Here is a 17,893-nt window from a genome sequence, read left to right on the forward strand (position 1 = left end):
GACTGGCAGCAGCTCTCCAGGGCTTCAGGCAGGGATTTTTCTCAGCCCTACACAGAGATGCCAAGGATAGAATCACTGAGCTACAGCCCCAACCCCACCTAGGCCTAAGTGGAACCAATGGCCAAACTAGATATTAAATGGGGGGTTTCTGCCAAAAATCTGTATCTGCTGAAGTCACCATTTGTTACAATGTCAACTTTGAGAAAACAATGTGGAGATAAAGGGTTATACATCCTTTCCTCCACACGACAGTCCTGGTCCAGATCAGGTTTGGATGCAGCTATTGTTTTTATTTTTAAATCTATCCCAAGCTAAACAGTGATGCATTTAATGATACATTTAGTTTTGCCCCCAGATGGTTCACACTAACTAGAGATCTACCCAGAAGTGCATATATATGAGTATGTTAAAGATAAATTCTATAATTTATAAATTTAAATGCCAATCACCTGAAGTTATTGAGCGTTCCCAAAGTAGGCTCACATCTGAATATAATCATTATGTTTATCTGAACAACTTATTATCCTGATGTTTTGTGTTTTCTCTGTAGGCCATTCAGATAAAAGTGACTGTAGTTATATCACATGAACATAAATTGATTGGAGCTACCAATCTATTTTCATGAAAGAGTAGTTAAATCTTTCAAAAGATTAGACAGGCTGGACTGGATATAACTCAAAGCTGCCAGTTTCTCATGAGAAGGAAATTGTGGAGCTTTCCATCTGTCTCTTGTTTTTCCACAAATATTACCGCTTTTCTTATAGATCTGTACTGTTTGCACTAATATTATATTCACCTTTAAGAATAATGTGAAATTAGAGAACCTAGACTTAGTAATTATCATTTATGTGTTTTCACAGTTGTATGCATGTTTGTACAATCTTTCTTTCTTTCTTTCTTTCTTTCTTTCTTTCTTTCTTTCTTAACATCTGTTGTAAAAATAGTAGGTCCAACTATTTAATTGTATACCTTAAAGTTACCCTTGCAGATTTTTATCTGTATTCCCTCAGCACAAATGTTCTGGGATCAGCACTTTGCTGTTCTCCCATGAAAACTGATGAGGTCTTGCAACGGCTTAAGTCATATGATCTGTCTTGTGCTCTCTTACCCAGACACCAGGAGCTTGGGCATAAAAGCAAGTTCTATTTTGGCCACACTTCATTGAATTCCCCATGCAGATGCTCTGCATATTTCACAGCAGAATTAGTAACAGTAATCATTGTGGAAGATGTTCCAGCTCGTGGCTGCATGTATTGGGTGATGACAAACTTGTTCCATCCATTTGACACCACAAAAAGACCACATGTTGGACTGCCAGGTGGTTCTAAAGTGACAACACACACATACAACACACACACACACACGGAATGAGCACAACCTGGCTTCAGTAACCAAGACAGACCTTTCCTTAGCTGGCATTCAAGACAGTCAGCAGACTCTTGAAAAACCAATCCAGTAGATCCCCCACTAAGGCTCTGTCTTCTACATTGTACTCAGAAGGATTCTGCCTTCCTGGCAAATACATGATTTCTTGATCTCTGCCTGCGGAGTCCAATAATACAGTCCATGTAAATGTGAGATCTGCACATTAAGTGGCATTTCGGAAATGTCGTAGGCTGAATAATACACAGTAAAACTGACTGATATGCTCTGAAATGGATTTGCAAGGATTAATGAACAGCATTCCCATTCAGGAACTTACAAAAAGCTAGAGGTAGGTCATGATAATGCCTTTAAAGTCTGGTTTTATAATTAGAGGATGTCTAAAAATGCTCTCACTCTCTCTCTGGTGATTTATTTTCTCCTTAAAAAAATATTATTTGGAATTTCTAAAGTGCCTGTCAGTGGAGTCTTATATGAAAATGGAATATGGAAGAAAATCCTATTAATGTACTCCTGGAAACATCCTTAAGAATGCTGCTGTAATTCTCATCCAGCACAGATCAATGGATAACTTAGTTGTTAACTAACTACCTTAGAAATACTGAATTGTTTTATTAAGTTTTTATGCATGGAACCAGTACACAATTAATAATTTTGCATTCAACGGACAGTTTGGAATATTCATTTTCCTAATAAACAGGGTCACAGTGACAGAAAGTATAGAAGGATGAATGATGATTTTAACATATGTGCTTTAATATGTGGGCCATAATGGCAATTTGTAAGTTTCATTACATATTATTAAAAGCATCACACGCAAGAATGCAATAAGTTAAGAACATAAGAACAGCCCTGCTGGATCAGGCCCAAGGCCCATCTAGTCCAGCATCCTGTTTTGTACAGTGGCCCACCAGATGCCACTGGAAACCACAAGCAGGAGTTGAGGGCATGCGCTCTCTCCTGCTGTTACTCCCCTGCAAATGGTACTCAGAGGCATCCTGCCTTTGAGGCTGGAGGTGGCCTGTAGCCCTCCAACTATTAGCCATTGATAGACCTCTCCTCCATGGAGTTATCCAAACTCTTCTTAATCCATTCAGGTTGTTGGCCATCACCACATCTTGTGGCAGAGAATTCCACAAGTTGATTATGCGTTGTGTGAAAAAGTACTTCCGTTTGTTGGTCCTAGATTTTCCGGCAAGCAATTTCATGGAATGACCCCTGGTTCTAGTCTTATGTGAGAGGCAGAAGAATTTCTCTCTATGCACTTTCTCCACACCATACATGATTTTATAGAACTCTATCATGTCTCCCCACAGTCATCTTTTTTCTAAACTAAAAAGCCCCAGGTGTTGTAGCCTTGCCTCATAAGAAAGGTGATCTAGGCCCCTGATCATCTTGGTTGCCCTCTTCTGCACCTTTTCCAGTTCTACGATGTCCTTTTTTAGATGTGGTGACCAGAATTGTACACAGTACTCCAGGTGTGGCCGCACCATAATTTTGTATAAGGGCATTATAATATTTGCAATTTTATTTTCAATCCCCTTCCTAATGATCCCTAGCATGGAATTGGCCTTTTTCACAGCTGCCGCACATTGAGTCGACACTTTCAACGAGCTGTCCAAGATCCCTCTCCTGGTCAGTCACCAACAGCTAAGATCCCATCAGTGTATACTTGAAGTTGGGGTTTTTCATCCCAGTGTGCATCACTTTACACTCGCCAACATTGAACCGCATTTGCCACTTTGCCGCCCATTTACCCAGTTTGGAGAGACCCTTTTGGACCAGGGAGAACAGGACCAGGGAGAACCAGGTTCACATCCCCAATCAACACTATGATGCTCACAGACTGACCTTGGGCTAGTCACTATCTCTCAGCCTAGCCTTTTAGGACTACTGAGAAGAAGATATAATTATTAGGTTGTTGTGAAGATACATTGGAGCCATATATGCCACCCTGAGGAAGTGTGGGATAAAATAATAAAATATATAAACAATAGCAAATGCCAGTACATAGTGTACTGTTTTAATGTTTCACATTATACCAGTCAGGATGTATTTTTCACTTTAAAATGTATCTTCTCCCCACAAACAGCCCAACCCTTGTATAAATATATATATAGGCATGTTTACACAATACATATATCACAAAAGCACATGCATGTTTTCCACCACTTCTTTCCATTTCATACCTTTGATGATATTAGACTTTTTCTTACAAAAGCTCATGACATAATAAATCAATTACTTTTTCAGGTGCCAGGATTGTTGTCTTCTGTCTCAAAGCAATAAATCACATGATCTATCTGTAATTTCTATGATTATGAGAAAAATGAGACATTTGTGAATACATTCCCAGCTTTATAAGTTCTATCACTGTTCCAGGCCAGCATTCACACATTCTCCTAGTAAACAGTGAGGGCTTCATAAGCACTAACTATCCTGTCACATTAGTCCACATGTTCACTGAACAGAAGGCATAGAAAACACGATGGTTCCCTTTTCACTGGGTATTGTACAACAAACGGTGTATGGTTGAATACAGTTGGAGTAAAAGAGTTCTACTGAAGAAGAACAAAAAGTTTTTTGAATTCAGCTATTATCCAAATAGCCTCTGTAATCTTCTGTCTTTTTAAATGCAGGTATGTATTTTTTTAAATGTTTAAAAAAAATGTCCAGAGTAAACCCAAATCATCTAAATTACTTGAGGAGACAGAAAGTGTATTTCGTTTATTTTACCCTCTTTGGAAAACAAAACCAAAAGTATACCACATTATGTTGCTAGTCTATGCTTTCAGTTTGCCTTCATTTGTGAGCGTGCAAGTACCACATGGCAAGAATAGTGCTGAGTTCCCTGTTATCATGCAAGCAATTGCTAACTGTAGACCTCTGACTTTGTAATTTGTTCTTTATGGACTAGCCTGCAGCCAATAAGCAAAATCAATAGTCTTTGCAGAAAAGTAAGCAAGTGCCAGTGTGTTATGTGACAGGTGAAGATACATGTGCTTACCAGGGGTCAGGGGGCCACATCAAATTTCTCTCTGACTTCTTTTCAAAAAGCTAAATCCATTTAGGGAGCATTCGTCATTGGGAAAACGTTGCAGTGGGGAATTAAGCAGGCTCCCGCTCTTCTTTTCTCATTTAACGATGTTTGTTTTCAACAGCCTGTTCAATAATGTCACTGGGAAGAAATTATGTGAGAAGAATATAGTGCTTATGGTGTATTTATTCATTCATTTATTCATTCACTTCTGTAGAATAACGCTAGCTGTTGCACCCTCATGTTTATTAATACTGGTCATGGTGATTGTCCAAATGTTTGTTTGTTCTCCTGGCCCTGAGAAAGAAATAAGGTGGAGCTCTTACCACAGTGCTCTGAAACCGATAACCTATATTTTAAGTCTGAGGTGAAGGGTATACAAGATGGATGGAACTTAGATATTCCTATCAACTACCACCCTGCATACTTTAACAGAATATTGCATAATTTTATGCTGCTAAAATATGGGGATTTTTCTGTTTGTTTGTTTGCTTGCTTGTAATAAACAGGCAATTAAACGAGAGAACCCATCCCCAAATAACTTTACAGTGTAAAACAGTTTCAGATGGACTTAGCTAAACTGGTGATTTAGATGGTCTTTTCAGCTTGAGGATTTTATATCCAGAGCCTTCTGTGTTACAGCAAATGTTTGGTGTATTAGAATGTTTGAGTTATTCAAATAAAGAAATGCATTTTTTAAAAATCTGGTTGTAATTCTGTCACTAAACGTAATGGGAGGAATTGTAGCCCAACTCAGAATTCTTCTCCTAGGAATGCTCATGAGTGAAGAGAAGAACAGCAGAGAATGTGCTTCAATGGCTTGTGAGTCAGATTACTATTCTTCAGGAAGTTTTTCACATGGGGCTTTTAAAGACCTTTAACTCGCATTTCCTCTGGAATTGAGGGGGTGCGTTCACATATCGGCCAGATTTACCCTGAAGTCCCTGCAAGTTATCAAGGAGCAGTTCACACACAATTCAGGTTTTCCACTGTGCGTTATAGTGTAGCCCAGTTTACATCCAGGGTAAAAAAAATCCACTATTTGCATCAGTGTTTGGGGGACACATTTAAATCCGCAGTGAAGCCTCCCAGTAAACTTGCAGTAAAACCTGCTGGGTGTAAAAGTCCCAGGGCCAACTGATGTTGATTCAAGAGACAGCAAAAACATTTCTGCGTACTGTATACTAAAATTGCTATTTATCAGCAACCCCAGGAATCATTAAAATGTCACAGTCTATATAAACTGACCTCAAACTATTCCCCCTGAAGCCAGGGAGTACAATTTCCATTTTAAGAGGACTGTGAGGGTACTGGCAGGGACTGTTAACACAACCAAGGTGGGGGAGTGACTCAGTGGCAGAGAGAGTGACTCAGTGGTATAGCTCAGTAGTAGAACCCATACTTTACATGCAAAGGTTTCCAGGTATACCCTTAGTATACCCAGCTAGGTCTAGGAAAGATCCATGTCTGAAACCCTGGAGACCTACTGCCATATTGTATTATAATTATTTTATTAATATACCACTTTTCAACAACAACACAAGTACTCATAGAAGTTTACATAGCAGAAGGAACAAGAAAATGTTTCTGTGTTCCAAAGGAGCTTACAATCTAAAATGAAAGACTAGGGACCAGAGGTGCTCTGGGACTTAGGGGTCAAAGTAAGGGCCTCCAAAGCTCCTGGGGGCCCCCAAATCCTCTTTCATCTGTCCCCGGTGGTGTGGTCGCCCAGCCGAGCATGATGATGCTTAATGGGGGGTGGGGGGCTCCAAAGGTCTTTAGGTCCAGACTCCAAAATTACCTAGGTGCACTTCTTCTCGGGACACCCCAGCAACAGCTACTAAAAAGGACAAATACGCTAGATTGAATAGGGTCATTTGCTCTCACTCTGCTAAGGATAAGAGAGCCACTTTTAAAGTGCCTCTTTGTCCACTTAGTAGTATATGCCTATACATACATACATACATATATATATATATATATATATATATATATATATATATATATACACACACACACTAGTGTTTTCAAGCCCGTTTAAATAACGGGCGCTAGTAGGGGAGAGTTCCTCCCCCATGCCCCACTTCCTCTTGCCCTTCCCCCTCTCCCCTGCCGCACTCCCTCCTGCCCTTGCCCCACCCCCCTGCCCCACTCCCTCCTGCCCTTGCCCCTCCCCCTGCCCCTCTTCCTCCTGCCCTTGCCCCTCCCCCCTGCCCCACTCCCTCCTGCCCTTGCCCCTCCCCCTGCCCCACTCCCTCCTGCCCTTGCCCCTCCCCCTGCCCCACCCCCTCCTACCCTTGCCCCTTCCCCCTGCCCCTCTTCTGTTGCGTCCTTTGCGCCCAAAGCGCCAGTTCGGGCAGAGGTTTTGCAGAGAGAGGAGCTCTGTTTGCGAGCTCCTCTCTCCTTCTCCGATTATGGTCCCTGATGATCGCCCGACTGACGTGGGCCAAAGACGGGGGGTGAGGAGGACTCGGGCAGCTGGGAGGGCGGGCAGCGGCGGCAATTGTTTGGGCCGATTTGGCCCTTAATCAGGTGGGGGGGCGGAGGGGCTGCTAGCAGCAAGTGAGAGAGCGGCAGGAGGGGTAAGTAAACCCTCCCGCCGCTCTTAAAGGTAACCCCCCCACACATTCTTTTCTTTTCTCCTGGCCTTTTTTTTTCCTTCCCTGCTGCTCTCCCAGTTCCTCCGCTACTCTCACAACCCTCCCGGTTCCCCCGCTGCCGGTTCAGCCCTCCCTTTCCCCCGCTGCTGCTTCAGTTTTCGGCCCAGTTTCCAGTTTTCCAGTTTCAGTTTTCGGCCCAGTTCCCCCGCTGCTGCTTCACCAACATGGCCGCCCATGTCAGGACGGCCTTATCTTTCATGGTTGTTCTGGGCATGCGCTCTGCGCATGCCCAGAACGGCCGAGAATGACACGGGCCGAAGACAGGCACGGGATCACCCTGTAGCTTCTTATTATAGAGGATATATAGAGAGAGATAGAGAGGATATGGATATACACACACACACGACTTGTCCCCATAGCTAAGCAGGGTCTGCCCTGGTTGCATTTGAATGGGACACCACATGTGTGAGCACTGCAAGTTATTCCCCTCAGGGGATGAAGCCACTTTGGAAAGAGCAGGTTTCAAGTTCCCTCCCTGGCATCTCCAAGATAGGGCTGAGAGCGATTCCTGCCTGCAACCTTGGAGAAGCCGCTGCCAGTCTGTGAAGACAATACTGAGCTAGATAGACCAATGGTCTGACTCAGTATATGGCAGTTTCCTATGTTCCTATGTTCTTATATATATGCTAGACTAATCAATGGTCTGACTCAGTATAAGGCATGCAAATGTTTGTCAGCCTGGTTCCCCCAAAGTGGGTCACCCTCTTAACTCCCCCTCCCCTTAGCCCAGGTTAGCGGAGCGAGCGCTCTACTAACCCGGTTTTTGTGGTCATGTAACACATGAGGAGACCCCCACCGGGAGGCTGCAACAAGCCTCCTGGCCCTGGGGGGGTCTCTCTAGGATGCCCTGTGCACTTGCGCAGGGCATCCAGTGTTGGGAATTCTCTCTGGTAGGAGAAACCCCTTTTCATTATAGCAGAGTGCACAGAGGCACAACACAGCAGAATTTGGTTAGGCATGCGTGTATGCTGAAAGTAAAGTAACTTGGAGCCAGTTCATCGTTTCAGATCAATATAAATAGTATTTATTAGAGAACTCCATTCTAGATAGGAAAGCGAGGAGTTAGGATCTTTAATCTAGCTAGATAGCTGGATGCAGATGGATTCTACATCTCTGCACACATGGTGCAGGGAGAGAGGAGCTTGGATGTTGCAAGGTAGAAGGAAGGGAAGAAAAGAAAAGAGGAAGTGGCTAGAAGGAAGGAAGTCCCTGAGTTTAGCAATCTACATATCAAAGGGATAGTGTCAGAGCAGTAGAGAAGGGTCTCAGTAGAGAAGCCCTCAGTAGAGAAGCCCTCAACATATGCCAAAATGTAAGTCCATTTGCCATCTCTGCATTTCGTGTACAGGCAGGGATAAGCTTCACTTCTTTTGAAGTTTGCTTGAAGCAGCATATCATTTAGTTTTGTGTTCCATGCTCTGGCAGCCTGCTTTAATTCATAAATGCTCTTTTGCAGTTTGCATACAAGGTCCTCTTTGCCTTTCTCTAAGAAACCTGGTGGTTGTTGCATGTAAATGTCCTCTTGTAGTATGCCATGCAAGAATGCAGTTTTCAACATGCATTCCTTTGCTAGCAGCAATACTTAACAGAGTCCTTACTGTGGTGTGTTTGACCACTGGTGCAAAGGTTTCATCATAATCTTCTCCTTTTTTCTGTGAATATCCTTTCACTACGAATATGGCTTTGTAGCGCTGAATTTCACCATCAGCATCATGTTTGAGTTTGAAAACCCATTTGCAGCCTATAACTTTCCTTCCTTGAGGTACAGTAACTTAGTAAGAGTCCAAGTTTTGTTTTTCTGTAGAACCTCAAGCTCTTCAATTGCAGCTTGTTTCCACTTCTGGGCTTCTGGTTGTGGTAGCTGGGATATTTCCTCCCACGATGAGGGTTCTGGTTGTTCCGCCGTTCTTGTGAGGTAGGACAGTCTCAGGGCTGGAACACCTCTGGCTGAGCTCGTTGATTGCCTCACCTCACCCTTTGTGGTCCCTTCCATTATCTCAGGTGCATCTGGTGGATTGCTGGGGGTCTCTGTGTTGAGCGTGGTTGGATCTGGATCTGCTGTCTCCTCCTCCTCAATTCCGCTGAGATCAGGAAGCATAATCCAGTCATCAGGGTGTTTGGTCTGGTTGCTTGCTTCGCCGTAGGCCCCTCTGAAGACATAGCTCTTTCATTCTCATCAAAATACACCGCTCTGCTTATGGTTATCTTGTTGGTGTCAGGATCCAGAATTCTGTAGCCTTTGGATTGCACTGAGTAGCCTAAAAATATCCCTTTTGTGGCCCTAGCCCCTAACTTAGTCCTTTCTTCCTTTGGGATGTATGAGTAAGCCGTGCTTCCAAAGACACGCAAATGCGTCATGGACAGCTTATTACCATGCCAAAGTTCATATGGTGTTGTTCCTACAGGCTTTGTGTGCATTCTGTTTTGTATGAATGTAGCAGTCATGATGCCTTCTTCCCAGAGTTTCTGTGAGAGGTGTGTGTCAGCAAGCATGCATCTTACCATATCCAGGAGGCTTCTATTTTTCCTTTCTGAGACTCCATTTTGTGATGGATTGTAAGCTACCGTGGTTTGATGCATGATTCCATGTTCTCTCAGGAACTGCTGTGTGGTACTGGACATATACTCTCCTCCATTGTCTGTGCGCAGGATCTTTGGCTTCTGCTCAAATTTGTTGCTTGCCATGGCCACATAGTCCTGGGGTTTCTTGAGCACCTGTGATTTCTCCTTTAGTAGAAAGGCAACCATGTATCGTGAAAATAATCAATGAATGTGTGAAAATATCTGAAATTACCTATGGTTGCTGGTAGTGGTCCAGATATATTGCTGTGGATTAGCTCCAGGGTCTTCTGGTCTTCCCTTCACTCTGCTTAGGAAATGGCTTGTTAACTGCTTTGGACTCAAGACAACAAACACAGTTAGTCACAATGTCACATGGTACAAAATCAATGCCATCAGCTGATCCCCTTTCCTTCATGTTCTGGATTGACTCATAGCTCCTGTGTCCTAGGCGGCTATGCCACAGTTGCGATCATGACTGAGGAAGGTTCACTTCATTGGGCTGGTATGCTTCAGGTTTGGACCAGGCTGGTCTTTCTCTGTCTGTCTTTGACACAAGTTGCTCCTGCATGTTGTACAGGCCTTTGCATTCAGAGCCTACAAGGCAAACTTCTCCATTCTGGGTAACAACACATTGTCCATTTCTAATATACAGTTCACAACCTTGTTTCTCTAGCTTGGATATTGAAATCAAGGAGCTTGAGAAGTCAGGGATATACAAAACATCCTTCACACAAAAAATCATTAATTGATCCATCTAATAACTTGCAATACAAAATTCCTTTGCCTTTCTTCTTTGCTTTAATTGCAGTATTATTGCCCAAATGAACAATCTCTTCAGGAATATCAAACAGCTCAGTATAGAAATTTAAGTGGTTTCAAATATGGACCATGGAACCTGTGTCCAGAATAAATTTTTCATCGCCTTGCATCAGGCAAACACAGAAATTCTTATTTGAATCTCTTTCTGTAAAGTCAGCTTTCTTTGTCTGATTCTTGGGATAGTTCGCCACCTTGTGGCCAAATTGGTTACATAGAAAACATCTAAAGGCATTAGTCCCAGTTGGCCTCATTCCAGGAGCAGTCTCCCTGCTGACAGTCATGTGACCTCTCTATCTGGACTGAGTTCCTTTGGCAACGGAGCCAGACCTCTTTGTATGTAAATGTGGGGGGCCCATGCGGTTTCCTCTTGCAGCATTCCCTTCCCACCTTGGGTTTCCTCTGGAATGGCCAATTGTTGCCTTAAGAGCAAAGTTATTTGCCAATTCACCTTCATATCGAGAATTCAAAACTTGTCTTCTGCTTGCTTCAGCAGAGATAGTTTCCACAGCCCTCTCAAAGGTTAGAGCGGTGTTGGTTTCCAATTGGCCGATTATACTGCTATAGCTGGGGGGCATGCTTAGGAACAGAGCTTCCAGCTTCTGATTCTCTGTAAATTCCTCCTGTGCAGCTTTAAATTCAAAGAAAAACACCTTGCAGCAATCCTACATGTGTGGCCAGACAGTCCCCGTCTTTATACTGGAGATTCTGCATTTTCTTTCTCAAGTTAAAGGTGTATGCCCACCCCTTTTTCATATGCAAGGAATCTAGCTTGCTTAGCATTTCCTTTGAGGACTCAAGATCACATATGGTAGAAAGATAATTTTTACTCACAGAAGCAGAGATCAAAGCTTGAGCTTTTGCATCCTTGAGTTGCCAAGCCTCTTTAGCAGTTTTCTCAGCAGCTGTGGTTCCATCTGTGGGGGGGATCTTCTTCAGTGACTTTCTGTAGTCCTTCTGCTCACAATGCAAGCCTCAGTTGAGTTTTCCATTCCAAGTAATTGTCTGGGTTCAGGATAGTCAGCCTGAGCTTTCCCTCTAGGTAAGTAGCCATCCTCACTGAGCTCCGTAAAAGGGCAGCTGCTGTAGATTAGCAATTCAAAGTGTCCAGGCTAGAACTCACAGGATCTCCTGGAACAGACTTAACTCTTTAGTTGAAGTACACGCAGCTCAAAACACTGGGCTCCCATAACCTGTTGGGAATTATCACTGGTAGGAGAAACCCTTTTTCATTATAGCAGAGTGCACAGAGGCACAGCGGAATTTGGTTAGGCCTGCGTGTATGCTGAGGGTAAAGTAACTTGGAGCCAGTTCACAGTTTCAAATCAATATAAATGGTATTTATCAGAGAACTCCATTCTGGATAGAAAAGTGAGGACTTAGGATCTCTAATCTAGCTAGATAGAATGAGTGCCATTTCCTGAAGATGAAAAGGAGAAGTAGATCTGGTTGTCATCAGCATACTGGTAACACCCAGCTCCAAATCCCCTGATGATCTCTCCCAGCGGTTTGATGTAGATATTAAAAAGCATTGGAGAAAGTATGGAGCCTTGAGGGACACCATACTTAAGCTCAGATTTTGAAGAACAACAATCTCCAATCGACACCATCTGGAATCTGTCCGAGAGGTAGGAGCGGAACCACCGTAAAACAGTGCCTCCCACCCCAAACAGATGTTAAAAAGCATTGGTGACAGAATGGAGCCCTGAGGGACTCCATATATCAGCTCTGGTTTTGAGGAGCAACTGTCACCAAGCTCCATCATCTGGAATCTACCTGAGAGATAGGAACGGAACTACTGCAAAGCAGTGCCCCCTATCACCAACTCCCTCAAGCAATCCAGAAGGATACCATGGTCGATGGTATCAAATGCCACCGTGAGATCCAGAAGAACCAGCAGAGTCACACTCCCTCTGTTGATTCCCCGGATCAGGCCAGCCAAGGCTGTCTCAACCCCATAGCCAGCTTGAAAGCCAGTTTGAAATCGGTCTAGATAATCAGTTTCCCCCAAGACTGCCTAGAGCTGGTCGGCCACCACCCTCTCAATCACCTTGCCCAACCAAGGGAGATTGGAGATTGGCCTGTAACTGTCCATCACTAAGGGGTCCAGGGAAGTCTTCTTTAAGAGTGCTCTAACCATTGCCACCTTCAGACAAGGGGGCACCCTACCCTCCCTCAGCGATGCATTTGTGTTATTAACTAGGCCACCTCCAACAATCTCCCTGCTAGATAGAAGCAGCCAAGTCAGGCAAGGATCCAGAGAACAGGTGGTAGGCCGCACCACCCCAAGCAGCTTGTCCACATCCTCTGGAGTCACAGATTGAAACTGATCCAATCTAATACTGCAAGAGGGATTGCTGGACACCTCCTCCATAGACCCTGCAAAAACAGTGGAGTCCAAGTTGGCCTGAATACAGGAGATCTTATTCGCAAAGAACGCATTAAAGGCATCACAGCAGAGCAACTCCGGGGACTGAATGGAAGCAGAAGGAGCAGAAACCAAACTCCTCACAACCCAGGATAGCTCCACCGAGTGTGAACCTGCAGCCACAATGCGCGCAGACCAGAATCTCTTTTTTGCCACGCGCACTGCCACCGCATAAGCCTTCAAATGGGTCATATGTTGAATCCTGTCAGATTTGAACCGAGTTCTCCTTGCGCTCTAGTCGCCTACCCAACCGCTTCAGCCTCTGCAGATCCTCAGTATACCAAGGGGCCATTTTTGCAGCAGTTCGGAAGGGACGCTCAGGAGCAATCATGTCTACTGCCCTGTTAAGTTCCCTATTCCAGGTTCCCACCAGGGCATCGACAGAATCACTGGCCGCACCAACGTCAAAATCCTCCAAGGCCTTTTGAAATCCCGCTGGGTCCAGCAGCCTTTTTGGACGGACCATCCTAATAGGACCACCAACCTTGCAGGGGTGGATTGCGGCTGTGAGACCAACCTTAACCAGGTAGTGGTCCATCCATGACAATGGGGAAACCACTGGATCCCCCACCCACAGAACACCCCCCTGATCCGAACAAAAGACCAAATCGAGTGTGTGGCTGGCAACATGAGTTGGTTCAGAAACTAATTGGGATAGGCCCATAGTTGTCATGGCCGCTATGAACTCCTGAGCTGCACCAGACAAGCCAGCTCCAAAGTGGATATTGAAGTCCCCCAGCACCAAAAGTCTAGGAGACTCCAACACCAACTCCGCTACTAGCTCCGTCAGCTCAGTTAGGGAGCCAGTTGGGCAGCGGGGTGGATGGTACACCAACAGAATCCCCATTCTATCCCTAGATCCCAGCCTCAAAAATATGCACTCAATATAAGTCAGCTGTCTCATAGGGGCCCTGGTAAGCGAAATGGTATTCTTATGGACCACAGCCACTCCACCACCACCCCCGCCCACTTCCCCTGGCCTGCTCCACAACAGAGTAACCTGGTGGGAGAAGCTGAGCCCACACTGGACCACTCACCTCCCACAACCAGGTCTCAGTTATACATGCCAGGTCAGCTCCCTCATCCACGATCAAATCATGGACAACTTATTCTGAACTGACCTGGCATTGCAGAGGAGCAAAGCCAGATTCTGTGGGTCATTGGAGCTGCTCCCCAAGGCCTGAGAGCTGACAGAGCAGTTGGAAGTGGAAACAGTTACTAAATTACTTATTTCCCTTCTCCTGTAATGGCCAGCTGCTCTGCCAGTGCCAATTCTTCTATTCTCCAGCACTACAGTAATAGCTGCCCCCAAACTGCCAGGCACACCCCCAGCACCATCCCACTTAAGCGAGCCCAAACACATGTCTGCAAAAGGCTTGGCCCAACCCAAACCCCCCAGCCCTCAGTCCCGGCCCCGAAGGCCCGGCCCCCTTTGGTGGCCGGCTTCAGCGGCCGCCTACAGGCAGCCTGATGGCTACGCCTTTGGCAAGCCTCCTTGATTTTAAGCTTGCAAGCCCCAGAAGCTACCCCTCTCACGAGCAGCTCCCAGGACAGGCAGCAGGTTGTAGAGCTCAGCAATCTGGGAGGCTGCCAACCAGCCAGCTGGAACTTGGCAGCGAACAAGCAGGCTGCACTCCGTCTGTGCTGGAATGTCCACTGGAGGCAGAGGAGCTAGATGGTGAGTCCCAGCAAGGCAGATGGAATAGCCCTGTTCCCCCTGATACCTTCCCACTTGCTTCTGGCAGGTCTCCTTGCTTTTGACAAAATGACAAAAACCTAACATTTAAAACTGCAGGATGTAAATAATGAGAAAAACACAGCATTTAAAACTAGACAGGAAGACCCTTAAATAAAGCCATCAATATAATCTGCAGTAAGGCATTAAAACATAAAGCTGAGGTATAATGCGAGTATGAATTGCAGCAACTGGCTACCACTTGCATTCAGCTACTGGCAGATGTAGGATTTGTAAGTACTGTAATTTTTTTTAAATTGACTCAATGTTTTATCAGTACACAGAGATTTGATTCAACTAGTCCTGACTTCATGTTCCTGTGTTGGTGCTGACCCCTAGAGGCCAAGTATGGTGGTGGGACAGGGAGGGGGAAGATACTTTTTCCAGCCCCAGAGGCCTTTGGGGGGCAGGAAAGAGGAGCTAGCCTGAAAACATGTTATCATGAGGGGGGAACTGAAGCTAAATAGGATCAGTTGGGTTGGATCAGTTCCAGTTTGGGAATCCTGAGGATGTGGACAAGCTGATTGGAACGGTGTGGCCCACCACCTGTCCTCTTGACCCTTGCCTGACATGGCTTATACTATACTATATACTATATACTTATACTTGCCTGACATGGCTTATACCATGGCAGGGGGGTTGTTGTAGAAGGCCTGATAGAGATTAAAAATGCATCTCTGAGGGAAGGTAGGATGCCTCCTAATCTTAAGGAGGCAATTATTAGACCGCTTCTGAAGAAGCCTACCTTGGACCCCTCAGAGCTGAGTAACGACAGGCCTGTCTCCAACCTTCCGTGGTTGGGCAAGGTAATTGAGAGGGTGGTGGCCTCCCAGCTCCAGACAGTCTTGGAGGAAACTGATTATCTAGACCCATTTCAAACTGGCTTCCAGGCTGGCTGTCAGGTGGAGACTGCCTTGGTCAGCCTGGTGGATGATCTGCAACTGAGAATTGACAGAGGAAGTGTGACTCTGTTGATCCTTTTGGACCTCTCGGCTTTCAATACTATCGACCATAGTATCCTTCTGGAAAGTCTGAGCGGGTTGGGAGTAAGAGGCACTGCTCTGCAGTGGTTCTGCTCCTACCTCTCGGGCAGGTTCCAGATGGTGTCCCTTGGAGACTGATGTTCTTCAAAACTTTTGTATGGTGTCCCTCAGGGCTCCGTATTGTCTCCGATGTTTGTTGTTTAACATGTACATGAAACCGCTGGGAGAGATCATCAGGAGATTTGGTGCAGGGTGTTATCAGTATGCTGATGACACCCAAATCCATTTCTTGAGATAGTTGACCTCAAAACAGTGGTACATCTGCTGGTAATCTCCAGACTGGATTACTGTAATGTGCTCTATGTGGGGCTGCCCTTGTACGTAGTCCAAAAACTACAGTTGGTTCAGAATGCAGCAGCCAGGCTGGTCTCTGGGTCATCTAGGAAAGACCATATTACTCCTGTATTGAAGGAGTTACACTGGCAGCCGATATGTTTCCGGGCAAAATACAAGGTGTTAGTTATCCTCTCTAATAAAACGCTTGGTGTCTGTCCGTGGACGGACACCAAGCGTGTGTCCGTGCCTCCCTGGCCTGTTCTGCGCATGCGCGGAGCGCATGCGCAGAACAGGGCAAGGGAGACACGATGGCCGGCACCCGGTGGCCATCTTGGGCGGCCAGAAGCGGCCGCCCCGAAAAAGCAGGGTGAGCGGCGCCGGCGAACACTGGCCGCCGCCGCCTTGCCCAGAGGACACCCACGGCGACAAGGGAGAGGCCCCAGGGAGCGGAGGACCCGGCCGGAGCTGCGGGCGGCGGCGGTGGGTGGCGGGCCCGCCGGAGCCGCGGGCCGCCGCGGCGGTGGGTGGCGGCGGACCCGCCGGAGCCCTGGGTGGCCGCCCCGGCCGGAGACACGGGCCGCGGTGGGTGGCGGGAGGGGGAATGGCGGCGGAGGCCCAGACCGCCGCAGGGAGACGGAGGCCGGGACCGGGGGCCGAGCGAAGGCCGAAGAAAACAGAAAGCAAAAATACAGCCTCCGCCGCTGCCTCCGAAGTCCCACCCTCCCTCCCTCCCAGCTTCCGAAACCACCTTACCCTGTCCCGTTACAGTTGAGCAAAGAAAGTCCTAAATTTAGGAGGGAGAGAGGAGCTCTCAAGCAGTGCTCCTCCCTCTTCAAAGGCTCTGCCCGAACTGGCGCTTGGGGCCGAAAGGACGGGCTTCAGAACACTAGTAACCTATAAAGCCCTAAACAGCTTGGGCCCTGGGTATTTAAGAGAACGTCTTCTTCATTATGAACCCCACCGCCCATTGAGATCATCAGGAGAGGTCCGTCTGCATTTGTCACCGGCTTGTCTGGTGGCTACTCAGGGATGGGCCTTCTCGGTTGCTGCCCTGAGGCTTTGGAATGTGCTCCCTAGTGAAATAAGAGCCTCCGCATCTCTGACAATTTTTTAAAAGTCTTTAAAGACGCATCTGTTCACCCAGGCTTTTAACTGATACTGTTTTGATTGTTTTTAATGTTGTTCTAGAATATTGTTTTAACGTTTTTAAATTGTTGTATTTTAAGTTATTGTTTTTGTTTTTAATTAATGTTTTAATGTGTTGTAAACTGCCCAGAGACATAAGTTTTGGGCGGTATAAAAATATGTTAAATAAAAAATAAATAAAATAAAAAATAAATCATAGATCATGCTTGAGGATGCTTATTCAAGGATTTCCCTGTAACTTTATTGGGTGTTCAGATCATATAAAGGTAAGGTAAAGAGTGCCATCAAGTTGATTTCGACTCCCGGTGCCCACAGAGCCCTGTGGTTTTCTTTGGTAAACAGGAGGGGTTTACCATTGCCTCCTCCCACAAAGTATGAGACTATTCCTTTCAGCATCTTCCTATATCGCTGCTGCCCGATATAATACCACCAGGGATTCGAACCGGCAACCTTCTGCTTGTTAGTCAAGCATTTCCCCACTGCGCCACTTAAGGTGACCCAGATCATATAAGCTGTGAGATTTGCTGAAATCAGGCAGAAGCAGTATTATAACACTATTATAACAGTATAACTTCTTGTTGGCAGCAGGCTCTGATCAAGGAACCGCCCTGCCCCCCAATCACGTATGTGCCCCCTTTAGGCCTGAGACTTTTGCCCTTTAATGCCTAATCCGGGGAGGTGGTGATGCAGGCCGCCCTGAGGGATGACAAGAGAATAGCCTTGAGTAGCAGGCTAGTCCCTCCAGTAGCAGAGCAGGGAGGAAGCTGCAGCAGCCAGAAGCAAGAAGTTCACAGTCTCACAGCAGAT

At 45.9% G+C, this 17,893-nt stretch overlaps 1 protein-coding gene across 1 annotated transcript in view; it reads left to right on the forward strand.

Annotated features, from left to right (window-relative positions):
* The first annotated feature begins 1,476 nt into the window (after positions 1 to 1,476).
* Positions 1,477 to 17,893, forward strand: part of ESRRG (estrogen related receptor gamma) — a 767,139-nt gene continuing 750,722 nt past the window's right edge. The window contains exon 1 of the mRNA XM_053309067.1: positions 1,477 to 1,714. The gene's annotated coding sequence lies outside the window, so the exon portion shown is untranslated. The remainder of the gene's footprint in view (positions 1,715 to 17,893) is intronic.

This window comes from Hemicordylus capensis, chromosome 1 (assembly GCF_027244095.1).
Source record: "Hemicordylus capensis ecotype Gifberg chromosome 1, rHemCap1.1.pri, whole genome shotgun sequence".
In the NCBI taxonomy this organism is placed as follows: domain Eukaryota; kingdom Metazoa; phylum Chordata; class Lepidosauria; order Squamata; family Cordylidae; genus Hemicordylus; species Hemicordylus capensis.